The sequence below is a fragment of the Notamacropus eugenii genome, chromosome 6 (assembly GCF_028372415.1).
Source record: "Notamacropus eugenii isolate mMacEug1 chromosome 6, mMacEug1.pri_v2, whole genome shotgun sequence".
NCBI lineage: Eukaryota > Metazoa > Chordata > Mammalia > Diprotodontia > Macropodidae > Notamacropus > Notamacropus eugenii.
The window spans coordinates 338,855,172-338,869,559 of NC_092877.1; the positions used below are offsets into that span (position 1 = coordinate 338,855,172).

General features: G+C 40.7%; 1 long non-coding RNA gene across 2 annotated transcripts in view; it reads right to left on the reverse strand.

The window, feature by feature from the left end:
• Positions 1–637: 637 nt before the first annotated feature.
• The window catches only part of LOC140510027 (uncharacterized), a 111,311-nt gene continuing 97,560 nt past the window's right edge, over positions 638–14,388 (reverse strand). For both annotated transcript variants that reach the window (XR_011969056.1, XR_011969055.1), the window contains one exon: positions 638–743. This is a non-coding gene — a long non-coding RNA (uncharacterized lncRNA). The remainder of the gene's footprint in view (positions 744–14,388) is intronic.

The following is a 14,388-nucleotide window of genomic DNA, read 5'->3' on the forward strand; positions in this document are numbered from 1 at the left end:
AGTGGGGATTCCTTTAGAGAAGTTCTTGGGTTACAAGCTTCTTGGATGGAGAAAATCACATATGTGGCCTCTGGGACTTAGAGGAACAGCAGCAAGGGGCCAAACCTATGAATGGAGGATTAAGATTTTGCTACCCTCATCCTCCCATTTTGATATTACGGTAAATTGTTTACCCAGTATAGGCTTGATGGAAAGAGGGTTGTTTGTCTAGCAACTTCAAAATATATTTTCCATCAGGAGTATGTAGGTAGGGATGTGTGTGTGTGTGTGTGTGTGTGTGTGCACGTGTGTGTGTGCATGTGAGAGAGAGAGAGAGAGAGAGAGAGAGAGAGAGAGAGAAAGAGACAGACAGACAGAGAGAGAGAGAGAGAGAGAGAGAGAGAGAGAGAGAGAGAGAGAGAGAATTATTGGAAAGTTGTACTGTTATCCTGATGGTAACCTTGAGTTCGGTTTTTTTCTGGAGGGAATCCAAACCAGAGTGGCACTTAGTCGGAAGGATTCTAGGACCTCAGTGGAAAAACAGAATTCAATGGAGAGGGAGGGAAGTTCTACAGATTCCTTGTGAATTATGCTGAGGTTTTTATATATATATATATTTTGGTATTTGTTTAAGAAGTCTGATGAATCATTGGTGACTTGAGTGTTTTCTGTGGGGTTAAATAAAGTTACCTGATATCTGAGGTATTCATTCATCACCTTGAGTACTTTTCTGGAGGGGCAGGGAGGGACTCCTATGGTCCTACCTTGGGAGAGAAAGCACAGAAGGCAAGTATCAGAGGCAAGAGACATCATTGTTTTCCACTGTTCTGCAAACTGTAGAATCAGAAAGAGTAGTTGCTAACTTTTTCTGGAGTTATGACACCTTGTTTCATTTCATAACAATCCCTCAAAATACTGCATGAAACCAACACTTTCAATGGAAGTGAATTAAAATTAATTTTGTGGTGTCACAAAACATCTGAGGACCATACATATATATGCATGGATATATGCAGCATGCATATGGTGAGTTTCTATCCATCTCAAGCAGTTCCTGTCCTCACAGAATTTCTGCTGAGGAACATGATATATACAGATAGCGCATGTTTTCCGGCATCAGCCCAGTGCCTGTTCTCTCTAAGTCTTCAGAACAAGAATGTCTCAGTATCAGCAATGTGCCGGAGCCAGCTTGTAATTGAGGAGAGTCGATTTTAACATGTTCAGCATGAGCATGTATACCTTGAAGCCTGACAAGTTAAAAATCAGGGCTTGATTTATTATTTTATTGATTGTCTAGACTTGAACTGATGAAGAAAATGTTAATAATGCTGATTAAACTGGAAAGTGCGTCATACTTTTTCAGAGAGCTAATTGTAACACTTATCAGCACATTATGATTTTCTCCTGTACTTAGGTGTAGTTGAGAGGAGTTTAGGTCATTATTTAATGGCATAGCTCACAAGCCCCCACTGGTGTGCTTCATTTTTGGAGCCATCGACACTGTCAGTGACCCTTTTCTCCTTGATATTCTTTTCTCTCCAGGCTTTTGTGACACCACACTGTCCTGGTTCTCCTGCCTATCTGACCTCTCCTTAGTCTCTTTTGCTGGTTTTTCATCCAAGTTATACCTATTAACCCTGGGTGTCCCATAGGACTCTCTCCTTGCTCCTCTCCTTTCCATATACTGTTTCATTTGGTGATCTTATCAGCTCCCATGGATTCAGCTGTCATCTCTGTGCTGATGACTCTCAAATGTACTTATCTCAACCTCTTAGCTGATCTCTAGTCTTTCATCTTGAATTGCTTGTCAGACCTCTCAAAATGGATACTCTATAGATATCTCAAGCTCAACACATCCTAAACTAAATTTGTTATCTCTTCTTCCAAATCTTCCCCTATTCCTAACTTCCCTATTACTATTGAGGATACTACCATCTTCCCAGTCACCCAGGTTCAAACCCTAGGTGTCATCCTGAACTCCATCCCTCATATTCGATCTGTTGCCAAGGCCTATAGAATTTACTACTGTAACATATTCACATAAGCCCCCTCCTTCCCTCTGACGCTGCTACTATCCTAGTACAGGTCCTCATACCTGCACTATTGCAACAGCCTTTTGGTGGGTCTGCCTGCCACAAGTCTCTCCCCACTCCAGTCAATCCCCAACTCAGCTATTAAAGTGATCTTCCTAAAGCCCAGGTCTGACTATGTTACTTCTCCTACTTAATTAATTCCAGTGACTTCCTATCATCTCTAGCATCAAATATAAAGTTATCTTTTTTGTGTTCAAAATTCTTCATAATCTCATCCCTTCCTACATCTTATACCTGCTCCCCCCATTACTCTTTGATCCAGTGATACTTGCTGCCTTGTTCCTCAAACAACTCTGAGCATTTTTACTGATTAAGTCCCTTGCCTGAAATGCTTTTTCTCCTTATCTCCTCCTAGCTTTCCTGGCTTGTTTCAAGTTCCAGCTAAACTCTGCCTTTTACAAGAAGCCTTTTCTGATCCCCTTTAATTCTAGTGCCTTTTCCTCTGTGGATTATTTCCAACTCACCCTGTACACAGTTTATTTGTGCATAATCATTTGTGTGTTGTCTTCCTCTTTAGACTGTGAATTTCTAGTTCAGACACTAACTTTTGCCCTTGTTTTTTTTTTTTTTTGTATCCCCAACACTTAGCACAATGCCTGGCATATAGTAGCTGTTCAATAAAAGTCTTTTGACTGCTTTCCACCATGATTGTTAGTTGATAATCAGTCATTCAGACTTAGCATTTAGAAAGGCTTTTTACAATTACAGTGTAGCTGGTATAGTTGGTACAAATATTCTTCCTAAAAAACAGTGGCAGCCTTTCCCACAAACACACACAGAATTCAGAAAAAAAATGGACTTGGGATTAGAGCATGTGTGGCAAAGCCACACATGGAAAAACAGCTCCTGGCTCCCAGAAATCCTCTTTCTAGAGGCTGCCTGATGTTTCCCTTAGGCATGGTGAAGCTTCTCTGCTGGACTCTCCCTAGATCTGGGAATCTGCATCTGGTCTTTCTTTGGCTCCCAAGGCTGACTCTCCTCTTGGCTGATCTAAGGCTGCTGATAAAATGGGGATTAGAAGATGACAAGACCCCTGTACTTTTGAAGTTCATGGAAACCTCCAGTCAAGCTTGGGGAGGGGGAGAAACTGAGCCTGAGCTTGAAGCTCTGGGCTCTGCTGCTACCTCAGCCCCCACAGAATTCTTCTCAGGGGCTAAGCTAGAACGCTCTCCACTTCACTTGCTTGAATTTATTGTCCTGAACTAACTCCCTGGTTTTCTAGTCTCCCATAGGCTGTTAACAAATATTCACAGTCAATCCCAACACACCTCCTGTGCAATGTCACTTCAGTTGATCAAGAATCCCTTCTTCTCCCATCCGCCCCCTACTCCCACATGCATACACACTCTGATGGATTGAGTGACTTAGACTGTTTTTACATGGTCAAGGTATCAGGATGTAGCATATTATCACTTATTTTAAATAGGGTGGAATGATTTGATTTACTCAATCAACCCCAACTCTTACGCACAGAAAAATAAATGTAAATTGTGTACATGTGTATACTATATACATAAACATACATACACACATAAACACACATATACATGTGTATTTGTATGTATATATGTAAACACACATATATATTACAAAGTAATTTCAATGGAGAGATGGTGACGGTGGAAGGAGAAAAACGCTAATAATTAGAGGGATCCCAAAACCTTTCCAAATGAGGCAGGCCTTGATCTGGGCCTTGGAGAGACCTCCAAGAGGTACAAGTGAGGAGGCCCAAGGAACAATTTCTGCAAAGGCAGAGGAGGGAGATAGAATGTCCAGTATGGGAAGGGCAAGAAGGTCACCTTGGCTAAAACTTAAAATACAAAGTAATGTTTAATCAGCCTTGAAAAATGCAAGTGGAAGCCACTGTGAAGGGCTTTGAATGCCAATAAAGGAATTTATGTTTTATTCTAGAGTTCAAGAGGCAGCTATAGAAGTTTCTTGAGCAGGGGAGTGACAAACTACAAAAAATGTTTTGGAATATAAAATAGTTTGTACATCCACTGAACTTTCAGTATGCTTTTATGTCTAGAATCTAGTCAGTTGCCTTTTAAATAGCAAACACTTACTGAATAGTTAATAAAAATGAAATGAATTATAAGGCAGGAAATAATATTTATTTTGATAGAAGCAGAGAGATGATTACTTATCAATTGCATATACAGTTGGTCGATCCAAATTTCAGTCTTTCTGAGGAACTTGAAACAAAGAATTGAGTCCTCTATGGCAGCAACCCCAGATTTTTTGTTAGGAAGAGCTACTTTTGATTTCTTCAAACCTTAAATTAAATGGATTATATGTTGAGGGCAAAGTCCCTGAGCCAGAGAGGATGGGATATTCTTGACTAATATCCTAGAATAGATGGAATTGGGGCTGTTCCCCCCAACCCCAAACTGTAAACTTCTTGAGGCTGGGATTGTCTCATTTTTGTCTGTATACATTTAGTGCCTATTAGCATGCCTGGCACCAAGTAAGCACTTAATAGATGCTTGTTGATTTGGGGAGGGGGGAGGCATGATTAGCAGCTTCTCTCTCCTTACTTCTAGAAATCCTGGCAAACACTCAAGTCCAAGAAGTTGGGAAAAGAGATGATATTGACAACCAGCCTAGAGATCTACCAAACAAAGTTTTTTCGATTGACTGGAAGATCCTGAACTGCTGATTGGAGGCCCCTACTTTAGGCAATTCAAGCAAAACCTTCCATTTTAGCCTCAGTTATCTGAATACTTCTAGTAAACAAATGTATGGCTTTCTCTTTTCTCCCACTTGGTGCCCCCTGGGGCAGGACATTATATAAAAGGTGTACTGGGTGGTATAACAAGGCCAAGAGGGCAATTATTACTAAGCAGTAGGCAGGAAATAAGACCAGGGGCAGAAGGCAAAAGCAGAGACAGGAGAAAGGACCAGAGACACAAGAGAGGACCAGAGAGAGGAGACAGGACCAGAGAGAGGAGGCAGGACCAGAGACAGGGGTGCATCCAAAGTCCAGACCCCAGAAGGGGTGATGAAGAACCATGGGTATCCAAAAGGTAGAATGTCAGAAATGATTAGGATCAGGAAGGGTTCAAGGAAGAAGGCATTCAAACAGTCTTGAGCTGATCCAAAAGGCAAACTTCCCCACTGACTTGCTCAGTGCCTCAGCTGTGCTGCTGCAGGCTTTCTCAGCCCCAGACTTTGGAACAAGTTGGGCCATCTTCCTTCTCTGTCTGGCCTCCAGCTAGCCACAGCTTCCTGCTCTCTGCTGTTAACGCTTCCAGTATTGAAAGCACCTGAGTTCATGGGGCTGTTGCCTGGCAGGGCTGGGTATGTGGTTGTGTTTTGGCCTTGTGTTACCTGGTGTAAGTCATCAGGACACAGGATAAAGGTTTGGCTGGGGGGCAGAGGAAAGCAGGAAGTGATAGCCTCAGGCTGACTGACTCACTAGATGCTGACTGACCAAGCTAGGGCCCTGGGGGCTATCACAGCTGTCCTCCTGCTTTATGGAACTAGTCTCAAATATGAGACAAGGCAGCCAAATACAGGACAATCCCAGAAATGGGGGATGTCTGGCAACCCTAAGATAATTGCTTTCAATCTCTGCTACACTTTGCCAGCTGGAGTTGATCCTAACAGTCAGTCATGGTAATAGGCTTTCCTGCTCTAGTCCATTGAATCACCCCATTCAAGTAGAAGTGGGGGGGTAGTACCACTGATGGAGGCTGAAGGAGGGAGGATCCTCTGTGCATATCATTATTTAAAGGGATAGATGCATCTACATATTTTGGAGAAAGATGTCAGAACCACAATGCTTGATTAGATCAATGGCACCCTAGCCCCTAAAGGTTTCAAAGATGGCATAGGGGATATGGTGTAGAGGAAGGATTGCTGAATTTGGAAACAGGGACCTGAATTTGAATCCTGCTTTTGACACTTGCTACTTGGTATCTGATTTTGAGAAATTGCTTCATCTCTGAGCCTCAGTTTCCACATCTATACAATGAGGGGTTTGAACTAGATGACTCCTAAGTTCCTTTTCACTCTAGAGCTTTGAGCCTATAACCATGTTCATTTAACCTCTCAAGCTTAAAAAGAAAATTATAGAATGCCTACTATGTGCCAGGCATCCTACTAAGTGCTTTACAAATAGTATCTCATTTGATTCTCATAACTATCCTTCGGATACTTCTTAGCTGTGCAATGATGAGGAAATCAGTGAACCTCTCTGAACATCAGCTCCTCTAAATGTCTGTAGCACCTAACTCTCAAGGCTGTTACAAGGATTAGAGGAGATAATGCATGTAAAATATTTTATTGTGAGTCATTTTTCAGTCTTATCCAACCCTTCATGACTCCATTTAGGATTTTCTTGGCCAAGATCCTGGAGTGGCTTGACATTTTCTTCTCCAATTCATTTTAATGATGAGGAAACTGAGGCAAACAGGATTAAGTGACTTGCCTAGGGTCCCACAGCTGTGAGTGTCTCAAGATGACAAGTCTGCCTGACTCCAGTTCCAGTGCTCTATCCACTACACCATCTAGCTACCCTAAAATTACTATTAATGATAATTAATAGGGCAAATCTGGGGAGGGAGCATGATATAGAAGAGAGTGTCAGAATCAGGGGACTTGATTTTGATGACTGTGTAACCACTTCCTGGCTGTGTGATGTGACCTTGGGCAAGTCTTAGCTTTCCTACCCCTCAGCCTCCTTTATCTGTCCAGTGAAAGAGCTGACCTAGATGCCCTCCAAACTCCCTTTCAATTGTCGAGCTCTGAGGTCAGCACAGCTCAGTGTCAACTGAATGCTTAAAAGGCACTCAGTTATTTTTGTAAAGCACTAAATAAACTCAACTTTATTCCTCTGAAAGTACCATCTCAGCAGTTGGAGTAAGAAATGTTTTAGCCATGTAAAACACGACCCAATTTTCATCATCCTGTCCATGCCGCTCATCCTGGTTGTAGCTGGCACATGTTTAAAGTGAGACTTAATCCTTGATGAGCCAGCTTTTCCTCCCCAGCCTCCTTTTGTATGGTCACAATGAGCTGCACATGAAGAGCTGTATTCATATCTAATTGCTCCCACAAGTGAGTAATTGCACCCAAAAGTGGTGAGTTGCACCCATGGCAGACTCAATTAGGAACAAAAATGCAAATCATTACAGCACTACCAATGTAGTCTCTTGAAAAAAAGACCAAAATGTGACCAATGCTCTTCCCCTACTGGATGGAAAGCATTTATTATTGGGGAAAAATATCACTGTCTTTGAGCTTCTGCTGTTTGGATGTTGAGGATGCTCTTTGAAATGTTGACTGTAATAGGGTGAAAGGAAAAAAAAACCCAGCCAGCTGATATTAACTACGGGATAATTTAAGAGCGAAAGAATGGAATGAATGACAGTCAAAAGTAGAGTCTGCATAATTCCAGCAATGTCCTGAAAGCATTATCGTCATAATTATATTGATCAGCACTGAAAGATGTCCTGAAGAAAAGAGAGGGAGAGAAGCCAGTGTTTTCCAGCAAAGAAGCAGGAACTCCCATCGAGGCTGACATATTGGGGTGGGTGTCCCAAGCAGAAGGAAGAAATGAACTCTGGAAGTGTGCGTGGTTTAATATCATTCTATTAGCAAAGCCATTTGGGGGAGATGTGGACTCTTGTGCACACATCAGGGGTGATCTAGTTCAAAACCAAAGTCAAATCACAGAAGGAAAAAAATACAGTTCTTGTTAGGAAAAACAAAACTGCTTTTTTCAGAGGTAGGGTGGAATGGAGGGGGGCGTTGTGGGGGTCCCTTGCTTAATAGAAACGGACTATATACAGAATGGCAGAACCTTTGGGAGCAAACAGGGAGAGATCATGTACTCATGTGCTACAATTTGGAGAAAACACTTGGGAAAGTGTGATACATTGTATCTAAAAATTCCAACAACTGCCCTGGCCATGAGCTTTTAGTGAATTTAATAATAGCTACTTCTCTCTGAGTGCTGAGGGGGGGGAGGAGGGGGGAAGGGGGGCGGTGAAAAGTAATGCAGCATTTCATTTCCTGCCACTGTTTGCAGCACCCAGGACACCTCTCCATCATCATGTCAATATAATTGCGTGTCTTTTTATTGCTCCAGGCAGAACTCACTACACACCAAAAGATTTACTTTGTAGATTTTAAAAAGACATAAAGTGGTCATTAAAAATGAGGGGTAAGGATTATAAAGCTGTTTCATTACAAGATTGATGGGAGGGGATAGAAGAAGAGGATTAATGTTCAAGAATATTATTTAAAAGGCTATTTAGAGTCAGCGTAAGGGATATTGAATGTAGCCTCTGTGGACTCGACTATCTGAGCTTTGTCAACTGAGGGAATTCAGAACTGCTTGAGAGGTCTAGTAAATCAACATGAAAATAACCACCTGCCCACACAGCCAGGAACTAAAGGAAATCGTGCGAAAGTTGCGGTTTTGAGGATTCACTGAATTCTGCACTTTAATGGTATGGTGAGGGGTAAATGAGAGGTCTGGAGGGAGGACGTGGTGTTGATGGATACGTGTAGGAACTTATGAATGGGATGATTTCAGGAGTGCTCGAAAGGTCTCCTGACCCCTGAAATACCTTTACTACCTCACTGCAGATGCTTGGAATTCCTTTTTAAAAGAAGAAACAAAGCATTTCATCCTACAATTTGAGAGAGCTTTAAAATGCAAATACCCCCCTGAATAAACAATACTTTACCTTGAATTCACACTAAAGTATAAATCGTTGATGGGCAGTTAGGTAGTGCAACATATAGAGAGTAGGACCTGGAGACAGGAGGACCTGAGTTCAAATGTGACCTCAGACACTTACCAGTTGTGTGACCCTGGGCAAATCACTTAATGCTGTTTGCCTCAGTTCCCTCATCTGTAGGATGAATTAGAAAAGGAAATAGCAAACCACTCTAGTATATTTGCCAAGAAACTCCAAAAAGGACTCATGAAGAGTCAACACAACTGGAAAAAAAATGACAAAACAACAATGAAATAAATGATTGGTGTGTAAGTAAATGTTCACAGCCCCCTTTAGAGAAAGTAAGTTTTGATGGGCATAAGGGCAATGGACTATTATTATCAATAGAAGGGCATTTGGTTGGATCATGATGAATGTTTTATTCCATTTCTACAGATGTTAATTACCTCTTAAATATTCCTCCTTTATTCAACCTGCTTCCTAAGTTTTCTTAGTTTCTTCCAGTCTAAGCCTCTCCCCTCTCTAAACCTTAATGACTCCTGGTTTTCCTTTGCTACAAAACTCCTCAAAAAAAATTTTATTGGGGCCTTTTGTTTCATCGTGCAGTCACTTCTGGAAATATCCCGCTTTCCTCTTTCCCTTTTAAAATGGAATCATCCTTTGTAACAAAGACCATAAAGCCAAGCCACCCAGTATAGCATCTTCAGAGAAGAGCAAACAATGTTCCATTATTTGTTCTCCAAGCCCCTTATTGGTTTCTCAATTACTCAGAGCTCATCTTCGCTTGAGTGATCTTTCCATCTCTGTTGTCTAAACTGCCTTTTAAAGTGGAGCTGGAGACAACTCATAGTCTGCCCCCACCTGTTGCTAATTTACTCACTTGCTTAAAGGGCACTCACAACAAAGATTTGGGAGAGTATGACTGAAATCACTTCATAAACAATAAAACACAGTGAAAGGAAAAACCAAAAGCATGAAGAAAAATCTTGGAAAGGTTATATTTGTAGATTACCAAATGTCAATAGATACTGACTAGCCATGTGGCCCTGGGCAAGTCACTTTTCAAAGGCTAAATTGAACCCAGCATCATCTTCCTTACCTGGAAAGTAAGGCCCTTGGACCTGATAATCTCTATACTTCCAGCTCTAAATCTATGATCTTTTTCTGACCATTTCCTGGATAAAATCTTTTATATTACTTCTTAAGGACAAATCAGCATGGTTATGTGGCAGCCTCTTTACATCCACCAAGTGTCTGCCCTTGTGCCCTTTGGGCAACAAGCAGTATTGCTGTTTTAGAGATCGCTTTGTTCAATTATTTCAGTCCCATCCAACTTTTCATGACCCCATTTGGGGTTTTCTTGGCAAATGTACTGGAGTGGCTTGCCTTTTCCTTCTCCAGCTCATTTTACAGTTGAGGAAACTGAGGCAAGCAGGATTAAGTGACTTGCCCAGGATCACACAGCTAGTAAATATCTGAGGCTGAATTTGAACTCAGGAAGATAAGTCTTCCTGATTTCAGGCCTGGCATTTTATATACTATGCCACCTAGCTGCCCTCATTTAGAGATTGTGGTCTTCCAAAATTCACAGCCATATAACAGGTAGAACACTGGCGTTAAAACTAAAGGTGATGCTTGGGGTCATTGAAGACATTGTGCAATTTCCTTTCAAACAATTCAACCCTCTCCCTTTCTCTTCCTTAGTTCTGGCCCTAGCTCATTAGCCATCTGCATTATCTGTCCAAGATATATGTACTGATGGACCAAAGAACGGAATATCCACATGACCGAATATTACATTTTGGAAAATATGCATTCTTTTTGTTGTTAAGTTTTTTTCCGTCATGTCTGATTTTTTTGTCACCCCATTTGGGGTTTTCTTGGCAGAGATATTAGAGAGGTTTGCCATTTTCTTCTCCAGCTCATTTTACAGATGAGGAAATTAAGGTCAATAGGTTTAAGTGACTTGCCCAGGGTCACATAGCTAGTGAGCGTCTGAGGTCAGATTGGAACTCAGGAAGAGGAGTCTTCCTGACTCCAGGTCTGGCACTTTATTAACTGTGCCTTCTAGCTGCCCAACACCCAATGCATTCTTTATCCATTTGTTTATTCCAGTGTGTCAAGTTAGGCCAAACTGTTTTTTGGAATGGTTGTGAATTGAATTAGGGAGACTCTGCAGATGACAGCGTGATCTTTCTGCCAACCCCCAGGATACTCCAAACAAGAGCGTCTGGAGGACTTCACTAGTGGTAACATTTCTGTGACAGAAATTCTTCATCAGTGACAGTGGAGCCACCACATTTAGGGTTTTGTATCTCGGGAATCCCTTTCGGATTTGGATTCCTCACCAGATGTCCTCCATGACAGTGGCAAACACCTTTGGGAAATGTTGAACTTGTTGTCTTTTGTCTCGCTTTTTTCCTCACATTTAGGACTTTTAAGTGATACCAACATATATATTTGTTAGAGAAAAAGGCTCTATTTTGCTCTCTTAGTCAAATTCTGTGTTTTAAAAATAATCAACAAACACAGTGGGATTTTTGAATCTTGCAGTCAGTTGAGTGACTGTAAAAATGTAGATAGGTGCATAAAATTGTTTGTGAAAACCTACCTATACCCGTCTGATATTTTCACTAAGGATAGCCTCAATATGCATATAAATCATCGTTATAAAGAGTTTTTAAGAATGAGAAATAACCATGGGAATTTGGTAGTTATTAATGTCCTCTTGAGTGGGCTTTTTTGATAGTGATTCATCATTTTCCCCAGTCATATCTTTCAGATAGTTTGAGAGTTGATCTGGCAATGCCTTTGAAATTATGTCTTTGCCACCATGGCTTTCCTCTGTGTATACTTGATCTACTCTAGCTGATTTTCCTACATAAATCTTAGTCTTTTTTAGTGTCATCTCTACTTCTTCATATACCACATTGGGGACCAAGATATGAGAGCCCAAATGTGATTGGTTCTACTGATGATAAAAATAGTGTGTTACAGAAATGCTGCCAGATCTAATCCATCTTTTATCCATTTGTTTTCTGCTTTCCAGTGGGACATTAAAATGCTCTGGGTATATTCTGGCTTAATTTCATCTCATGCCAAACTTTGTGTAAATGCATTTTTCCTTCTACTTGTTATTTCTGTTTTATGAAGTATTACTGTTTCTAACCTGCCATCATTCCCCTACGTAAGATTTTGCACATGAGTTTATATTTGAAACCTGGGTTGGTCTTACTCCCGAACAAGAAGACCAAGTATTTACTGGCAGAGGCAATTTCTGTGATTTGGGAGTGTCTATTGTAATAATTTCATATGAAGTGTAGAAAACAGGCCTATTCCTTATCATATCTTTTTCTTTATACATATTCCATCTTTTTCAGCAATATCTTATTTGGTTAGGTCAAGTTGCAGTTGTAATTGCCAGCCATGCCTTATCAGCATGATCCTTTGAAATTTGCTGTTGATTTTTACCTTTGCCCTAGCCTAGCAGGTCAATGGGCTGACCACACACAGATAGTTTATTTTGGAAATGACCCCTACATTGGCAGCTAGTCATTTTATTTCTGTTAAGATATAGCCAATTTCATATATATATTTATGTATGTGTATGTGTGTATATATGTGTCATATAATTTATCTTATATATGTGAGTGTATGTATGTATCATATATGTGTATGTATGTATATATATATGTAATATCACTCACCCAAATTCACACACACATTTTTTTCGACGTTTGCCATGTCTGATACTTTAGATATCTCTTAAATATTCATGACCTATATAGTCATGAGGCTTCTGTGTTGTCTACAGACTTTTGGCTTCTATTTCTCACTCCCGAGCCATGATGTAACAGATTTAGAACTCAGAAGAAAGTTAGAGGTCATCAAGATTCACTCCCTCAATTTACAAATAAGGAAACTGAGTCTCAAAGAGGTTAAGTTACTTGAACAGGTTCAGAGTTAGTAAATGTCCAAGGCAGGATTCAAATTCAGATCTTCCTGGGGTTTCAGGAAATCCAAGGAAGTCTTGAAGATCCAAGACTTCAAGACTTAGACTCTTGAATCCAAATGAAGAACTCTATTCCATCTTTTCCTTTTTCCTAAAAAATTGTTTTACCTGTAATCTATTACCAGATGTATTTGTAAATATGTAACTTATTATTGTAGACAAGAGTACACATCTGCCTCCTTACTGATTCTCTCCTCTCCTACTCCAAGTGAGACATTAGGTATCTTGAAGTACTATTTTCAGTTGTGAGAGACCCTGGATAAATCCCTAATCCCAGCTGTGCTTAGTCTCTGTCACTGAACAATGGGTAGGTGGTATTTAAAAAGCTCTCCAAGCTCATAGGCTGAATAATTCTCTGAGCTTGGACAGCTTCAGAAATACTGCTAAATCATTATTCATTTAATCTTCAGAAAAGTCCAGTGAGTAGGTACAGCAACTAAACTTCCTATTTTCCAAATGAGAAACCTGGGTAAAAAAGGAGTACTAACTTGCTTGAAGTCACACTTTTAGTTAGATTAGAGCATAGGGGTCCTAATTCTTTCCCTGGAGCATAGGGATATTACCTGCAGTATGCTGTAGAAAGCTGGAAGAACTTATTAAACCTTAGATTGAATTAGGATCATAGATTTAAAGCCAGAAGGGACCTAAAAGAAATCTTCATTCTACTATTTATTACTTGTGTGACTTTAGGCAAATTATGTAACTTCAGTGGGCCTCAGTTTCCTCATCTGTAAAATGAAAAGGTTGGACTACAACCCCCTTAAAGTCCCTCCCACCTCTAAATCTACAATCCTATAAATCTCCATCTAACATGAATGACTTTTCATTAATCAACTTAAGCACTTAACCGTGTACAAAACACCATGCTTGTTACTGGGGATAGGAAGACAAAAATGGGACAGTCCCATCTTCAAGGACCTTCAATTACTTTCTTTCCCTGAGGTTTCTTTCTGCCTCTTTCCCTAACCTGCTCCAGGCACTAGAATTGCTAGTTACAGCCATCATAGAATACTTCTCACCAGCCAATGTCAGATGAAACAGGGAGAAAGGAGGGAACCAGTGAAACTCCCCTTTATGCTGTGATGGATGACTTTCATCCCAGAAGATGGGCACATTTGTAACCAAAACCTTGGTTTCTGTGATGAGCTCAATCTTTTGGGCTCCTTCAAGAGCTCTTTCACTGTGATGGTGAGGAGGGTCACTGGGAATCCTGACTGGGTGCAAAGACCACTCAACATTGATCTTGACAGGAAAGAGTGGAAGGTTCTTTTTCTTAGACAATTGTATTCTCTCTCCCTCTCTCTCTCTCTGTCTCTCTGTCTCTGTCTCTCTCTGTCTCTCTCTGTCTCTCTCTCTCTCTGTCTCTCTCTCTCTCTCTCTCTCTCTCACACACACACACACACACACACACACACTCAGGATGTCTGTCTGCTCACCTTGCCAGATTGCAAGTATATCTTCTACATTTTTGAGGAAGAATCTCAGAGGTCTTTTCCAGTTCTGCATTTCCATGAAATAAGACTTAAGCTCTATCCCAGTCATTAGTTCAATAAGGTACAGAAAAAAACCACTGAGACTCTCCAAGGTCTCACTGTATATTACTGAATAAGGG